This window comes from Ambystoma mexicanum, chromosome 10 (assembly GCF_040938575.1).
Source record: "Ambystoma mexicanum isolate Mex_15411 chromosome 10, UKY_AmexF1_1, whole genome shotgun sequence".
Classification (NCBI taxonomy): domain Eukaryota; kingdom Metazoa; phylum Chordata; class Amphibia; order Caudata; family Ambystomatidae; genus Ambystoma; species Ambystoma mexicanum.
The window spans coordinates 477,531,288-477,548,752 of NC_090932.1; positions in this window are offsets into that span (position 1 = coordinate 477,531,288).

The window sequence follows — 17,465 nt, forward strand, 5'->3', positions numbered from 1 at the left end:
GAATGCCTGTTCACATGCACATTGGGCATGACAAAATCCCTACTGCCGAACCTGTGTGCTGTGTGTGTCTCCTGCAACACACTGCTCAGCACACAGCACATTGAGCAGCCATTGTGTTGCAGATACACCTTGAGCATCACATAAAAATGACAGATCAAATCAATAACCAAATGAAGCATGTACAGGATACCCAAATGGTAATAGATCATGTGCTGCAGGGACACAGCGGGCCCGAGAATGCAATCTGTGTGCACCTGTGGCCATGGAAGGGTGGTTGTACGTGTGGTTGATCATTGTGCAACTGTGTGTGTCATTAGGGACATTCACTCAATATATGCATGTGAAATAAAGTGATCCTCAGTGTCCTGTAAACATTACATGTGAACATTGCCCATGTGAACAACCCAGCGTGTCAAACCACACCAATCCCCTGACACCTGAAAAGTAAAGACAACACAGGAACAGGCATTGACCAGCACAACACATCATGTACATAGTACCCCACAATTACAATGTCAGAGTGCCCAAAACACTGTAGCCCAAGCCAACTGCCCAACAACAAAAGGCCATCCCTCATTTACACATCACTGTGATCTTCTGAACAACTGTGCCTGGGGTATGTAGCCTTATTCCTTCAAGTCTACCTGTATACAGGATCACCCTACCCCTTGGTCTCCATGTTCCAGCTTGCGTGTAAATAGGGTCCAGCCCCCTCAGAGGCCACCTTGACTGGTAAAAATACCAAATCGCAGAGAACTCCAAGGAGCCAAACCCACAAACCAGGGAAAAAGCCTGTAGGCACCAAAAAACCCAGGAAGAGTCTCCAGTAGATCACTTGAAGTAGCAGGACATGTCAAAGCACATGTATAAGCACAATGATAGAACAACCAAGGTAGCACAGTTGAGCAATGGTCCTACAGGATGGGTTCCATTTATGGTACATAACATACAATGAGGATGCCACAACTGATGGGTAGTGTCACAGCTCCGGTGTCCCGGCGCAGGAGTGGCACGAACCAACCACCCCCTCCGTGGTCTGGGCACCTGCAAGGTCAAACTTATACAGGCCTCTGAGACCCCGGCTGGGAAGGAGGGTCAGGGATATGTTGTTTGGACAGGCATTTGTATGCAGGATAACCGGAAAGAGGGGCAGGAGATGGGAGTCGGATTAGCAACGGAAAGTAGTCAAAATACAAAAAAATACTATTCACAATAACACATACTCAGTCTGAGAAAACATGTTCATCATGCACATTGTAGCAAATGAGTCAAATGCAAGCCAAAGAGAGACTTATCTCTGGGGTGAGTGCTGGCCTCCTGCCTGCGTACTCTCAGGTCTGGTAACAGGAGCAGTTCAATGCTGCAAAGAGAGCATGCATTACTAATCTGAATGTGTGTTAACAACACACACAAACAACACCATCCATGCCCCAAAGTAAGTGACTCCTCCACAAACAAATACTCCTGTCTGCTGCTTTGTACCCATATGTTAGCTTGGCCCCCTTATGGTTCACACACTGTCAATGCTGTAAGGAAGGTGCATGTGGGCACGCGGGAAATGGAAGACCAATGCGTCAAGAATCACACATGATACAATGTTCCCTGGGTGAGCTGCTACACGTGTATAGCGAGGTGTAACTTCAGTACAAGTTGTGTTCTGGCAGCCACAGATTTCAATAGGTAGTACAGGTGGCAATTTGCACATGCACATGAAATGCACTGCACACGAGTCTGTGCCTCGCAGGTTGTCCCTGTGCACTGTATCAGTTTCTGGCTAGGAACGCTGCTGTCGTAATAACTCTGCTTCAATGGAGCAGGGTGTACTCAAGGATATGTTCGATGGCCCCTGCGTGTGCCCCTGACAACTTGTAAAGCCACTTTGCATTTGGCCCTCAACGCATGTCAGCTGTACTGTGCGCTTCTCCAACAATGCCTGGCAAAGCTCCCCAGCACTGGTGCTACTTAGCATGCATGTGCAAGTGGCCTGGTGGAAGTTTGGCTGCGGTGTGGGCCCTTGTGCTGCTCACCTTGCCTGGATCTCCTGGATGGAAACACGTCTGCTTCTGTGGGACGTCTGAGCACAAGCCCTGTGCTTCTGCTTGCGTACACATGCACATGTCTGCACCACCGAACATGGCCAGTCATCAGGATTACTCGTCCCTGTGTCTGCTGCCAAAGGTAGAGTGGAGGCTCATTTTCCTGCAGAAAGGGCATAAAAGATATTAATAAGGCTTGAAAGTTCCCTGTGTGTGTGTCTTCATGCTGGTTGTCACTGGGCCAGGTTACTGAGCTACATCCAAACTCCTCCCACCATCAGTGTGACTTTGACAGGCCAAGGGTGCAGGCTACTGTCTACAGCATGAAGGCCATCAAGCACATATACAGGCATGAAAATAACATACATCACAATCCACATCAATTAATGGAGACATCAATCACGTACTCACCCAAAATGATTACAGACATGGGGTGGATAAAACACTACAAATCCCCACTAGGGGTGTTAACACAAGTAGTACAGCAGCAGACAGGCCACAGTTATGATGAAAGTCCAAAGACCTTGTGTAAATGTCTATTACACCGAACCATCCTACCAAGCCCATGGATAAGGGAAGCAGGAGTGGCCTATGTGAGTCAGGACCCCAAGCTGCAAACTCATACATGAGACAAGCTTGAAGGGCCCAGCTGGAACAGACAGTGGATGCTTTCGAAAGCCACAAAGCACCACACCGTCACATGAATGCACAATAGACCAACAATATTAAACTATATTAGCTAATTAAACTAACAATGAACAACCTACATAACCTAATTAAAATAACAATCAAATAGTCAACATTAACTAACTAAACTAAAATCAAAAATCAAAAATGGCCACATACGACCTGGGGGGGCACCGAGGAGGGGAGAGGTACAGGGTGCACCTCAACACCCACATGCGATGATGTTGAGACAAAAAAAAACCCTCCATGGGTTTAACGCCTGCACAGCCCGACCTGTGTGGGAGATATCTAGTCGTCCGAGTCAGCCTCTTCCTGAAAAGGTTGACATGGTACAGGAGCCTGGCCACACCTAGGCGCAGCTTGCCCCTCGTCAGTGGCAAGTCTGCCGGACGGGTGAACCTGGTTCTGTTTGGCGATTACACGTAGGTCAGCATGCATAACCTCCCATGATACACGTACTTCCTCTTGCAAGGTAACACGTGTAACACGGAGTTCTTCCTGCGTGGCCTTGCTGGACAACTGATGCACCTCCCGGCAAGCACGTAGCTCAGCCGAGATGGTACGCTCAAGCTGCTCAAACCTCTCCTCTGACCGCACCCTCTGGAACATCAAGAGGACACCCAGAGTGGATCTGAGGGACTCATACTCAGCCCTCAAGGCCTCCATGTGGGCCTCTGCGTGAACAGCAATTGCTTGATGGAAAGACAACATTTCAGCCTGGCGTGCCCTGTCTGAGGCCGCCATGCCCAGCCTGAGCGAGCGGGCCGTGGACTGTGCCACCTGCTGCTGGAGAAGCACCTGCCTAGCAGTGTGGAGTACAGATTGGGCCACACGCTCCATGCTCACATCAATGTTTTCCATTGCTGCCCCCTGGCGTTCTGAATTGGCAGTCATGTTTTGCTCCCACTCAGTATACCTCGGTGGCGTGCGGCCACCACGTTGCCGGGCTTGACACCTGTGGGTCCCAAGGACCGGCCGTCCTTGTCGGGTCGGCACCGCCCGCAGCTGCAGGACTACATTCCCCCATCGACGTGATGTCCCAGGCACATCAGTGACTGGTGTGGAGGGTGAGCTTGTGTCCCGATCCACCACAGGCAGAGGTCCCACCACCGTCTGGCCCCTCAGTGCAGGTGTTGCAGACAGAGGAGCGTCCACATCAGAATCACTCACCCCTGACAAATGGACCTGATGCAACACACACACACATAGACATCACACAGACAGCCAACACATCAAGCAGACATGTCAGACACAACTGAGAACCTGCCATGCATGCAAGGTCACTTTGACATGACATCAGTGAGTAGGCTTGTAGAACGGTGTAACACGGCTCAGAAGTGGATTGATGCAGTGCAGTACATGTGTACGTTAGCCACTATCTACATGAACATGAGCATCATGAATTGCATCAATATATGTGAAGGCAGTGCAAGGGCAAGTTCAGGCATCATGTGCAATGTGCATGCAATGGGTTGCATGGCTACAAGCAAACCACCCCTCCCCCTAAGTCGAAATGCAGGTATGGCTTGCATGGTATCAGAAGGATGACCAGAGACTTGTGTATTGGCAGACAGTGTTGACTAGCATCAATTGCATCATCTGAGTCAACTGACAACACAGCAGATGATGATGGGACAGTAAGCAGGACACATGATGAACCCTCAGTAATACACCCATGTGTGCAGAAGACACTACACCAGTTGGACAGAGTCAGTGGGCCTGAAACAGTGTGAGGCCTGTGCCCCACACAGACTGTCACACTCTAAACATGTGTGGGACGAAGGACTGAGCCAGAGTGGGCATGGGAAGTGTTAGGTAAGATTTCCACAGAGCTGGTAAATCTTCCTTTCCTGGTTCAACTCCAGAACATTTTGCTTTTCTAGTGGGATATTTTTCATTAATACCTCATTGAGTGGGAACCTTTTTTCCACACTCACCTGTCTTTAACTCTTTTTACGCGTGCCATTTTTAAGACTCTCCATAGCGTCTTTTTAAAGTTATCATGTCTAACAACCTATTGGCAATAAGTGCCTGTTATTGCTGGGTTGCCCTAAGGGCTCCCCATTTAACTTTCTTGTGCTAACCTTGAGTGAACTACAGTTCCCAAGGGTAGAAAGGAACTTTGGATCCCTTTTACATTTTATTCTGTGAAACCAGCACACCCCACCTTATGTGGAGTGCTGGGGAGATACAAGGTATCCCCTTTCACATTTAAAACTGTAACAATTCTGTTACAGTGACAAGCTTACCTTTAATGGCTGGTGGTAGTGATACCTTTTACTAATTTGGTGCACCTTTACCGCGGGCTGTTATCACAGCTGCAGTAAAGGCACCTAACGGTGCTTATTTTACCAAAATGGCCCATGTCTTCTTTTTCTGCCTTTTTAGTGTTTCTTGTCATTTCTTGTTCCTTCCCGTGACATCCAGGGTGGAAAATTCCTTTGTTTGAGTTTTGTCTTTGGCGGGAGTCCCCTGGACACCCCGCCCAGGCTCCAATCAGTCTGTAAGCACAGGAAGTGGGAGAGGAGTCCAAAACTTCCCCCTCCTTTATCTCTTGCCTTCCTTCAACTGGGCCAAATCCCAGTGAGGGGCTGGCTGTCCTGATTGGACAGCCAGACACCCCTTTCTTGTAAAATGCAGGGAGAGAATGCAGAGGTTGTGTTGTAGTTCCTGATAAATACTGTAAACCTGGAAGCTGAAGTCATATCAACCACTGGAACAGAAAACTGAAGAGGATGACAAAGGAAAAGAGGCAGGAATGATTTCCAGCGACCAGAGATCCTGCTGTGTAACCAGAGCCTGCTGCAGCCCTTCCTTCTGATCGACCTGGGGTCTCCTAAAACGATGACCTGAACCCAGAGCCTGGTGAGACCCACTAGACTCAAGACGACCTGCATTTTGAGCCATTCCATGGGTTGCTGCGACCTTGCGTTCTTGCAATACCCCAATACCCTGGTAACTCCAGCCACTGTGTGGTGCACGGTCTTCCGAATTCCGAATCTCACTGAAACTTCGTGGGCATCCTGGTGTATCTACTGAGACACAAATTAGTCTGAAAATTCCCCTCACAAGAGTGCTGGACCTTTGTAACGACAAGAATTCAACCGCGATTTTCTGTCTTATTCTGTGCTCCTTGAAAAGGCCCAAACCCGCAGAACCACATTCAGCCGTGAGAGAAATCTTGCCTAGAGCCTTCTTCATCAATCCCTGCTGCAAAGTCCCTTCTGAGGTCTTGTGTTCAGTCTCCAGGACAAGGAATCCACTGACCGGGTATTTGGCTGCAGTCCCTGAAATTCTCCTGCTGCAATTTCTTCTTCATTGCAGAGGTACTGTGTTGGCTTGGGTATATACTTACTTTAAGCCTGTTGGGATTTCTGTGTAGCTTTGGGGTATCTTCTGTGATAGGGAGGTCCCTCATCCAGTACACCCAGTCCCACTGCTAGAATCCTTCTGGGGTGTCTTCTGTGAAGCCCCTTGGTCCTTTTCTAACCCTAGAAGTAAAGTACTCACCTGTATGGCCAGTTTTCCTAAGGAACTCTGACTTTTGCTACTAAAGAATTTATTCTAACACTGCCTGTTGGTCACTAGTCCTAGTGACCCCCCTTCTGCACTGAGAACACTCATGCTCTAAGGGAATGACTTTGAAGGGATTTGGACTTCTGCCTAGAAAAGAAATCAAGTGTTTTACTTACTTGTAAAGAGTTGGTGGGTAACTGTAATACTCAGAGTGAACAGTTACAAAAGTTCTTACTGATCTTGATAGTGTGATGCACTATTCTTAAAAGTATGGTTAACATCTTTTCTTCCTTAGCCACTGTTTTACCAGTCTAAAAGAAAGTAGATGTAAAGGTATTTTACTCCCCTGTGGTTAGGTTGTGCCTCTTTACAAAAGTAATGTTTTGCTTTCACCAGATTATTCCTGTAGGGCAATTGTATGAGTGTCCTCCAACTGTTGGTATCACCAGGTTAGTCCTGTTAGGATGACTGTATAATTGTCCCCAACTGGGTCCTGCTTCCCCTGACTTGCTGCTAGCCTGTCCTTAATAAGTCTAAATTAGGTTGTTGCCTACCTCAAAAAACTATTCAGTAAATTGTGACATTGGGTTTTACTTTCCCCTTCATTGTGAAGTTAAAGTAAGTGGGTTTTACTTACCTTGTGTTAGTTGTGTGCCATCCAACACAAGTTACCAGAGTTATTGCTTACCTCCATCTGGGGTTCCCTGATTTCCAAAGCATCTGTAATTGTATATTACATCCTTAGGTTTTGCTCACCTGCTATGACTGTGTGTTATGACCAAAGTAGTTATAGGTGTTTACTGCACCTAGAATAAGTGTTTCACTATTCACCAAAAGTATATTGTCCAGTTGACTGTTTATGTGATTTGTCCAAGAGTCAGTGTACAACTGGAAGGGCCTACCGTCCTTGTATTACCAAAAGTAATCTAAAAGTAAACATTGGTCTTTTACTCCCAAAGAATAGTCTTGACCTATGCTAAATGTGTATAACAAGGTTTTGACTTCCCTAGAACTTCTGTTAGGTGTTCCAAATAAGGTCTATACTAGGGTCCGTGTACTTTCAAGTATAGTGTTATAGTTTATATTGTGATTTCATATAATGTGTTAGTACTTACTTAGCCCCTAGATTTATCTGGGCCTACCTGTATTTAAAATAAATCCTTTATTTTTACAATACATAGTGTTTCAGTGTTTCTTTGGATCACCTGTATGACAATTTCATTTGTACTGTATTTACTGCCCTCTTGCCCTCCTAAAATACGCCTGGCTGCTCTCTCTACGCTACCCCGAACTCAGGTGGTGCAGCCTTATACTAAGAGTGGAGTCTTGTATTGCCTCAGTAGAATGGTTTTGCTAGGCCCTTAATTGGACTTCAGAAAAACTGTCCTAACACTGTTGACATGCTCTAGGATCAAGGTGGATTGCATTAGATTGACTATTGATATACGTTGTGTCCAAAGGAAACCATCCAGTAGGTTTGGATTAGCCAAGGTAAAGTGAACTTATTGTATTTAACACAAGAACCAACACCATGGCCTGCTTTAGGCCCGAGGACTACTCTTATGCTGCCATGGAAAATGTGGTCATAATGTGTATAGAGAAGGGCCTCAATTGTGAAGGAAGTAAGCTTGAATTATTACAAAGGTTATGGGACCATATGCATGGTTTCAGTGAACCTATGTCCACTCCTTACAATATTGCTGGGAGTGAGGGTGGTGAGGGTTAAGACAGCTGCCCAAACTCCTCAGAGGAGGAATATGAGGGTTCTGATGAGGAGGATGTTAGTTCGCCCCCTCTCCTTCTCTTGCCTCTACCTTACTGCCTACCATGTGCTCTGAGATATCTAAGGAACTGAATATAAGAAAATTCCTGTGGAAAAACAATTTGGTGATGTGGGAACATGGCAAAAAGTATAACATGTCTGTAGAAGACAGTTTTCTGCACCCCTCTTCTTTTTCCAGGTCTTCTGTCTCACAGCTTCCAGGTTCCCAGAATTGGTGAGTCAGTATGATCTCAAGTATGACATTGTTGTATGGCTGAAAACTTTTGACCTCACTTGTAAAAGGTTTGGTCTGTGTGAGAGTGATATAATACCCTGGGTTCTTTTTAGACTTCCCAAGAGAGACTACCAAGTGCTCTTGGATTTACATGTAGTAGAAAGAAGTAACTGAGATAGGGTAAAAACAGCTCTCATAGATAGATATAAGAAAAAAGCTTCTACATATATACACTCCTTAAGGATCTCTGAGAATAGATGTAGGTCAAAAAGTGCTGTCCCCTCATCCCTTAGGAAATCTGTCAATACTGAGTATAGCAGAAAAGCTGTGGTCTTAGACTCAGCTGATCCCCCTTGTGAAAAGGCTGAGGCTCTTAACCTTGAAGTAAGAGAAGTCCCCTTAGGAGACCCCTCTTTAGAGGTAAAAGTCATTAACTGACACTCTGAAGGGCACTTGGGTGTAGCACCCATAACTTCAACTAGGGACAAAGCCCCTAGTACCACAAAGCTAGAGGTCACTCCTGTGACCCCACCTTTTGCTGCTGCTAAGGTGATAGAGCGTCGTGAAAAACCACATGTAGTGGAAGTGGTTCAACTAGGTCCCAGAAACTTAAAAACTTCTGTCCTAGTACCAATATGATGTAATACCATTAACCAGGTCACTGTTGTGAGCCCACCTTCACTTAATACTGAGGTGAAAGAGCCTTTTGAAAATCCACCTAGAGTGGAAGTGGTTCACCCTGTGGATAGAAACTTTTATATTCCTGTCCAATCTATAACACTGTGTAAAAACTTTATTGAACCTGATAAGAACCTTAGGGTTCTTGTCATACACCCTTTGTGCTGTATGTCTTTTAGAATAAAGGCCCCTTCAGTTAAACCTGTAGTGGCTGAACCAGTTGAAAACCCACTTACAGTGGAAGTGGTTCCTAAAACTCTAAACCTGGATGCACCTGCAAACCCACTTATGGTGGAGGTGATCCAGATGGATGTACAAAGCTTAGGTGTTTTAACAACCCTAAGAGGGCCAGGAGTTTCCTTGACCCCAAGGTAGGAATTGAGTTTTCTCCTTTAGTTCAGAGTGCCCGGAATGTAACTTCTAGGCCTGAAAAACTGAAAACCAAAAAGAGTTATAAGAAACCTAAGAATAGTTTTCTTACTAGGCCTTCTAATAAAAAGCCTGTGTCTCCAACTACTCCTACAGGAGAGATGGATAGTTGTTCTGACAAGGCTAGTTTCTCTGTTTCAAGAGACCACTCGAAACCTTTAGGATCCTCTATAGTGAATCCCACTGAAAGTCCTACTGTCAGAAGGGAAACCTCTAACAAAGGCAAATCAAAACTTAGAATATTAGGAAAATGGGAGCCCAAACCATGCTCTACCATTTCAGTTCCAATTCTAATGTCTTAGACCCACACTGCTTATGAGGAAGGGGTGGATAGACAAGTTGGAAACCTAACTAGGCCTTTGAGGACTGGTAAACCTCAAAGCTGGTGGAGATCCAGAAAAGATATGTCTAAGGCTAAACCCCTTGACATTGTGGGCTCTTCTGCTGAAGACCCCCTTGTAAATCCTAGTCTTAGAAGGGAAAACCCTAACCAAGGTAAAAACAGATCTAAGATGAAGTGGAAGGATGTACAATGCTTTGCCACAACCCCTCCAACTAGGATACCTGGGACCCAACCCGCTCATATGAGAGAGGTGGTGAGGAATCATGGAGACCCCTCTAGGTCTAAGGGATTTCTTTATAAGAACCCTTTTAAAAAGCCTATTGTAAATTCAGAGATTGTCACAACTTCTGAGGGACTGTCTAATCAGATCCCCTGTACCTTAGACAAGAGTAAAGTGCCCAACACTACTTGTAGGTCATATAGTTTGCAAATGATAACTAATATAAGAAAAGTATCACAGCAAGGGTTACAAAAAGATTGCTAGTTGACTCAGCAAACAGTTTAACCGACTTGAAACAAGAGATCCATCCAGGTGAGGATTAGCTTCTCCTGTTCCTTAGTCTGGGGGGGACGAGTGTTAGGTAAGATTTCCACAGAACTGGTAAATCTTCCTTTCCTGGTTCAACTCCAGAACTTTTTCCTTTTCTAGTGGGATATTTTTCATTACTACCTCATTGAGTGGGAACCTTTTTCCACACTCACCTGTCTTTAACTCTTTTTATGGGTGTCATTTTTAAGACTCTCCATAGTGTATTTTTAAAGTTATCATGTCTAACAACTTATTGGCAATAAGTGCCTGTTGTTGCTGGGTTGCCCTAGGGGCTCCCCATTTAACTTTCTTGTGCTAACCTTGAGTGAACTACAGTTCCCAAGGGTAGAAAGGAACTTTGGATCCCTTTTACATTTTATTCTGTGAAACCAGCACACCCAACCTTATGTGGAGTGCTGGGGAGATACAAGGTGTCCCCTTTCACATTTAAAACAGTAACAATTCTGTTACAGTGACAAGCTTACCTTTAATGGCTGGTGCCAGTGATACATTTTACTAATTTGGTGCACCTTTACCATGGGCTGTTATCACAGCTGCAGTAAAGGCACCTAAGGGTGCTTATTTTACCAAAATGGCCCATGTCTTCTTTTTCTGCCATTTTAGTGTTTCTTGTTGTTTCTTGTTCCTTCCCCTGACATCCAGGGTGGAAAATTCCTTTGTTTGAGTTTTGTCTTTGGGGGGAGTCCCCTGGACACCCCGCCCAGGCTCCAGTCAGTCTGTAAGCACAGGAAGTGGGGGAGGATCCAAAACTTCCCCCTCCTTTATCTCATGCCTTCCTTCAACTGGGCCAAATCCCAGTGAGGGGCTGGCTGTCCTGATTGAACAGCCAGACACCCCTTTCTTGTAAAATGCGGGGAGAGAATGCTTAGGTTGTGTTGTAGTTCCTGATAAATACTGGAAACCTGGAAGCTGAAATCATGTCGACCACTGGAACAGAAAACTGAAGAGGATGACAAAGGAAAAGCGGCAGGAATGATTTCCAGCGACCAGAGATCCTGCTGAGTAACCAGAGCCTGCTGCAGCCCTTCCTTCCGATCGACCTGGGGTCTCCGAAAATGATGACCCGAACCCAGAGCCTGGTGAGACCCACTAGACTCAAGACGACCTGCATTTTGAGCCATCCATGGGTTGCTGCGACCTTGCGTTCTTGCAATACCCCAATACCCTGGTATCTCCAGCCACTGTGCGGTGCATGGTCTTCCGAATTCCGAATCTCACTGAAACTTCGTGGGCATCCTGGTGTATCTCCTGAGACATAAATCGAGTCTGAAAAGTCCCCTCCCGAGAGTGCTTGACCTTTGTAACGACGAGAATTCAACCACGATTTTCTGTCTTTTTCTGTGCTCCTTGAAAAGGCCCAAACCCGCAGAACCACATTCAGCCGTGAGAGAAATCTTGCCTAGAGCCTTCTTCATCAATCCCTGCTGCAAAGTCCCTTCTGAGGTCTTATGTTCAGTCTCCAGGACAAGGAATCCACTGACCGGGTATTTGGCTGCAGTCCCTGAAATTCTCCTGCTGCAATCTCTTCTTCATTGCAGAGGTACTGTGTTGGCTTGGGTATATACTTACTTTAAGCCTGTTGGGATTTCTGTGTAGCTTTGGGGTATCTTCTGTGATAGGGAGGTCCCTCATCCAGTACACCCAGTCCCACTGCTAGAATCCTGCTGGGGTGTCTTCTGTGAAGCCCCTGGGCCCTCTTCTAACCCTAGAAGTAAAGTACTCACCTGTTTGCCCAGTTTTCCTAAGGAACTCTGACTTTTGCTACTAAAGAATTTATTCTAACACTGCCTGTTGGTCACTTGTCCTAGTGACCCCCCTTCTGCCACTGAGAACACTCATGCTCTAAGGGAATGACTTTGAAGGGATTGGGACTTCTGCCTAGAAAATAAATCAAGTGTTTTACTTACTTGTAAAGAGTTGGTGGGTAACTGTAATACTCAGAGTGAACAGTTACAAAAGTTCTTACTGATCTTGATTGTGTGATGCACTATTCTTAAAAGTATGGTTAACATCTTTTCTTCCTTAGCCACTGTTTTACCAGTCTAAAAGAAAGTAGATGTAAAGGTATTTTACTCTCCTGTGATTAGGTTGTGCCTCTTTACAAAAGTAATGTGTTGCTTTCAGAAGATTATTCCTGTAGGGTAATTGTATGAGTGTCCTCCAACTGTTGGAATCACCAGGTTAGTCCTGTTAGGATGACTGTATAAGTGTCCCCAACTGGGTCCTGCTTCCCCTGACTTGCTGCTAGACTGTCCTTAATAAGTCTACATTAGGTTGTTGCCTACCTCGAATAACTATTCAGTAAAGTGTGACATTGGGTTTTACTTTCCCCTTCATTGTGAAGTTAAAGTAAGTGGGTTGTACTTACCTTGTGTTAGTTGTGTGCCATCCAAAACAAGTTACCAGAGTTATTGCTTACCTCCATCTGGGGTTCCCTGATTTCCAAAGCATCTGTAATTGTATATTACATCCTTAGGTTTTACTCACCTGGTATAAGTGTGTGTTATGACCAAAGTAGTTATAGGAGTTTACTGCACCTAGAATAAGTGTTTCACTACTCACCAAAAGTATATTGTCCAGTTGACTGTTTATGTGATTTGTTCCAAGAGTCACTGTACAACTGGAAGGGCCTACTGTCCTTGTATTACCAAAAGTAATCTAAAAGTAACCATTGGTCTTTTACTTCCAAAGAATAGGCTTGACCTATGCTAAATGTGTATAACAAGGTTTTAACTTCCCTAGAACTTCTGTTAGGTGTTCCAAATAAGGTCTATACTTGGGTCTGTGTACTTTCAAGTATAGTGTTATGGTTTATATTGTGATTTCATATAATGTGTTAGTACTTACTTAGCCCCTAGATTTATCTGGACCTACCTGTATTTAAAATAAATCCTTTATTTTTACAATACATAGTGTTTCAGTGTTTCTTTTGATCATCTGTATGACAATTTCATTTGTACTGTATCTACTGCCCTCTCGCCCTCCTAAGATAATCCTGGCTGCTCTGTCTATGCTACCCCGAACTCAGGTGGTGCATCCTTATACTAAGAGTGGAGTCTTGTACTGCCTCAGTAGAATGGTTTTGCTAGGCTCTTAATTGGACCTCAGAAAAACTGTCCTAACAGGAAGGCTCATGAAATGCCATGACATGTAGGTCACCCTGGACACGTACTACAATGATCATCCAGTCAAGGACACATAGGGGCATGCATGGAATTCACATGGAGCATGAATGGGCACTCATGTCCCTGTGGAGCATCTGCCATCTGCACAGTCCAAGTGAGACAGCCTGCATGAAGGACAGGATGTACCCCACTGCATGTGTCTGGCCGGTTGGCTGGTGGAAGTTTGCATGTACACAGGAGGCTTGAACAGAGCATTGCATCACAGCAAAATGATGCACACCAGTGCAATGGTGAAATTGGGGTGCAGGGGGGGTGGAGGGGCAAGGGAGCATGCCTACGTGGAGTACCTGCATGCAGGCAAAGGACACATGCACGTCAGTCATACAATGACATAGCCCCAGTGCTGAGAGGAAGGACACCACAGGCTACATGCAGAAGGGCCAGTGAGCTGGAACATGGACCGGAGGGGCATCCGGGTGACTAGCATGTGAGTAGGGTGCAAATGTGGTGATGAGGACAGTTCACATCTGCTCTACATGTCCACCATCCTGCACAGCAGGCATGCATCAGTGAAGCATTGCATGCCTTGCACATGAGAACCATGTACACATGACATGTAGTGCCAGTCATGCACAACACATCACACAAGTAAAACAAACATGGCCTCGACAAACATGCAACAACACTCACTGGACTGGGCATCAAAGTCCTGCATCTCTCTCGCTCCTTCGACCAATTCTGCTGGTATGAACTCTGCAATAAGTGACTTGTGCGGAGTGAGGTCTTCCTCCTCAGGTGCCAGCCGACTGCCAGTCAACAGAGTCATGTTGTAATTTGAGGTACACCACGCCTTAGCGCTGTGTTTGAGGTCATTCCAATGCTTTTTGCACTCTTGCGCCGTGCGCACCTCATGGCCGAATGCACTCACACGTGCCGCAACTTGCTTCCAGTGGTTATCACCATGAGCAGCCGTAGTTTGACAATTCAGCCCCACTAGCTTGTCACGGTTGTGGTCCCGCACATAGTCCACGAGGAACTCCAGTTACTGCTTGCTGAAAGGCTTCTTCCTCGACGTGCTGGAGGCCATAGCTGTGTCTGGGGTCCCAGCCTGTACTGCAGGTGAAAACCTCCTCCTCTTGGACGCTGGTCCAGACCCTGGCTGGCAAATGCCACCCTGATTATTATGGGCAGTGGCGCTGGTGGAATGAGCCGAGGGAGTGGCAGGCGGAACATGGAGTGAGGCCCTGACTTGCGTCAGTGGCTGCTGGGTGCCCTGGAATGGACCCTGCACAGCAACATCTGCTGTGCCAGGGTCATTGACCAGGACTGTCCTGGTTGGTAGACTCACAACCGGGATGTTCTTGGATGCATCTGGCCCTGCACTTGCCAACACCCGGCTGGTCGGGGCAGCAGATGACATTGCTGCCCCAGGGACACGTGCCTCGGTCAGGGCAGCCCTGCGTGCACCTATGGTGTGCCTCCTGACCACCTGGGATTCTGCCATGGATTCTTCAAGTGCCAACGCAGCCTGTTCTGGCAGAACCTGAGCCTGGGTGATGGTGTCCACAGCTGCACCTGCAGCTCCCACTACCTTTGGGCCTGTGGCAGTCGATGAAACGGACTGCCGGGTCTCATGGCCGTCAGTGTCAGATACAAGAATGGCATCTGCTGGAACCGCAAGGGGGTGGTGGCATGACTGCACCAACACTTGGCACTACATCGTGCCAAGCTGCTGCACCCCTGCCTCTTCCCCCTCTGCAGCCACCCTGGACACCCTGGAGCCCCCCTACTCCCTGGTCACCCCGGCCAAGTCCCTGCCCACACCCGCCATGTGGAGTACGCCCAGCTGAGGTGCCCCTCACCTTTCGTGGCCTCCCAGCCATGGCACAGATGGAGTAGTGCCGGTACAGATGGGGTAGTGCCAATGGGAGGTGTACACGACAATTGTCCTGGGCAATTGGGGTGAAAGGGGTGGGATATAAGATGTTAACAGCACTCAAGCACCTGAAAAGGCTGTATGTGACCCCTGTGATAAAGTGACTTGTCATGCAATGCTCAGGTACCCCAAAACTGCAGTAAAACCGTGCACGCAACCCCCGGTAGCCCACGTGTGTGGAATTTACCTCCCGCAGTACACAGTGGCACCCAGGGACATGAAAAACAAGTACACGTGGGACACGCAAGCTACTATGACCTCAAAAATGGGTACGCGATACACAGGAGCACACGCAGTGGGAAAAATAGCGTGTGCGACTCACCGTCAGACTAGCGTGATAATGAAAAGCACACATAGCCAATACCCCTGCCAAAAGAAGAGGTACGTCCTTGATAGCTGTGAAGTTGTGATGGCGCACGAAAGAACACGAAGTAGCAACACACACGTCGGTCTCCACGAAAGGCATGTACAGCGAACTGCTGGCCCCGCTCACCTTTAACTCGTGCTGAGGGAAACGCCTGCGCGTGTCACGTCACTTACGCGCTTAGGCCCTTTCCTCGGATTACACGTATTAAACGCGGACGTGCTGTTTTTTCACGTGCTGAATCACTATGCACCCGTCACGAGGGAAACGCCCATGCACATAACGTCACAGACGTGGTTACGCGCTAAGGGCCTTTCCTTGAATTACACGCTGACGTGCAGTTTTTTCACGTGCCAAATCACTCTGTATCAAGTTGGCCACGCAACAACACACGGAAGACCACGCTCCTGCCATTTCCCTTCCCCTAGAGCCCTCAGCATGCTCCCACCTGCCATCTGCTCCTGCCTGCCTGATGCCCACGTGCCCTGCTATTTGGTGCCAGTTGCTGTGTCCACCCCTGCTGGAACAGAAGACTCCCGACTGGTATACCATTGCTCCACAGCCCAGCCCCAGGACCCAGTTGCCCACCCACACCTGCCTCGGGGGTCGCCATGTCGGGGCAAGCACCATCTGAGACCACTGGCGACCCCCAGCCAGAGAGGCAGAGGGCTACCAGCTTCAGCAATAAGGAAGTTGGTATCCTGGTGGAGCAAGTTCTGGGGCATTATGATGCCCTCTTCACACGATCGCGCGCCGACAAGGAAGTACGGGAGAGGATGTGGGAGGACGTAATGGTTGCCATCAGTGGGGAGGGGGTGGCAACCTGCAACATCAAACACGTCCAGAAGCGCTGGGAGGACTTCAGGTCCAGGACCGTCAACAAGGCCAAGGGCCTCTTGAAGGCAGAGGATGCAGAGGGGTGCTGGGTCAGCCTGACCAACATCCAGACGAGGGTCCTGGAACGCATAAACCCAGAGCTCCATGTCCAGATTCTTCAGAGGCAGACCCGTCTGGAGTTGAGCGGTAAGTGGCCATGCATTGCTGTGTGAAACAGGGCATGTTGCAGTGTGCTGGTAGTCAGATACTTGCCTGTATGTGTGACGTAGGCCATTTATGGATGTGTGTGTGCAGGGACATCATGGTGCTGCATGTGAGACCAGCCATGCGTGAACCACATGGATGGTGCATGTGTTACAATGCAACATGGGGAGCAGCAGGGGGAATGCACACATGAATGCATGCCTGTCTCTGTTCTTGGACATGGATGGGGTGTGAGATATGGGTGGTGCTGCTGTCATGGACATGTATGGTGTACATGCGTATGTGTCTGAGTAGCGTGTGTGTGACTTTGAAATGCCATGGATGCATGACACATGTCCTTGACGATGTGTTGATTCACTGATGCAGTCTAGTCATTCTTGTATCCACTGTGTCCGTGGTGTACGAGGCCGGAGGCATGAGCCTCCGGTGATGTGTGTGCATGGGATCAGTATGACCCATGATGCATGTGAGTTTGAAGACAACATTTATGTCAATAGAGGCCCTTGTACATGGATGCTAATGTTGCTTTCATGCGCCGTGCCTGTTTCTGCATGTGTGTTGCCTGCATTGACCCATGTGTTGTGGAGGGACAGGATGAAAGTGACGTTTGACAGTGCCACTCATGTGCTATTGCTTCCTGTCTAGGGGACTATTGTACAGTACCCTGATGCTTGTGTTCTATGTCTTCCTCTACACAGCATCGAGTGAAGAAGAGGGCGGAGACAGCGCTGTCGAGCAAAGCAGCGGGGATGCCTCCACCAGC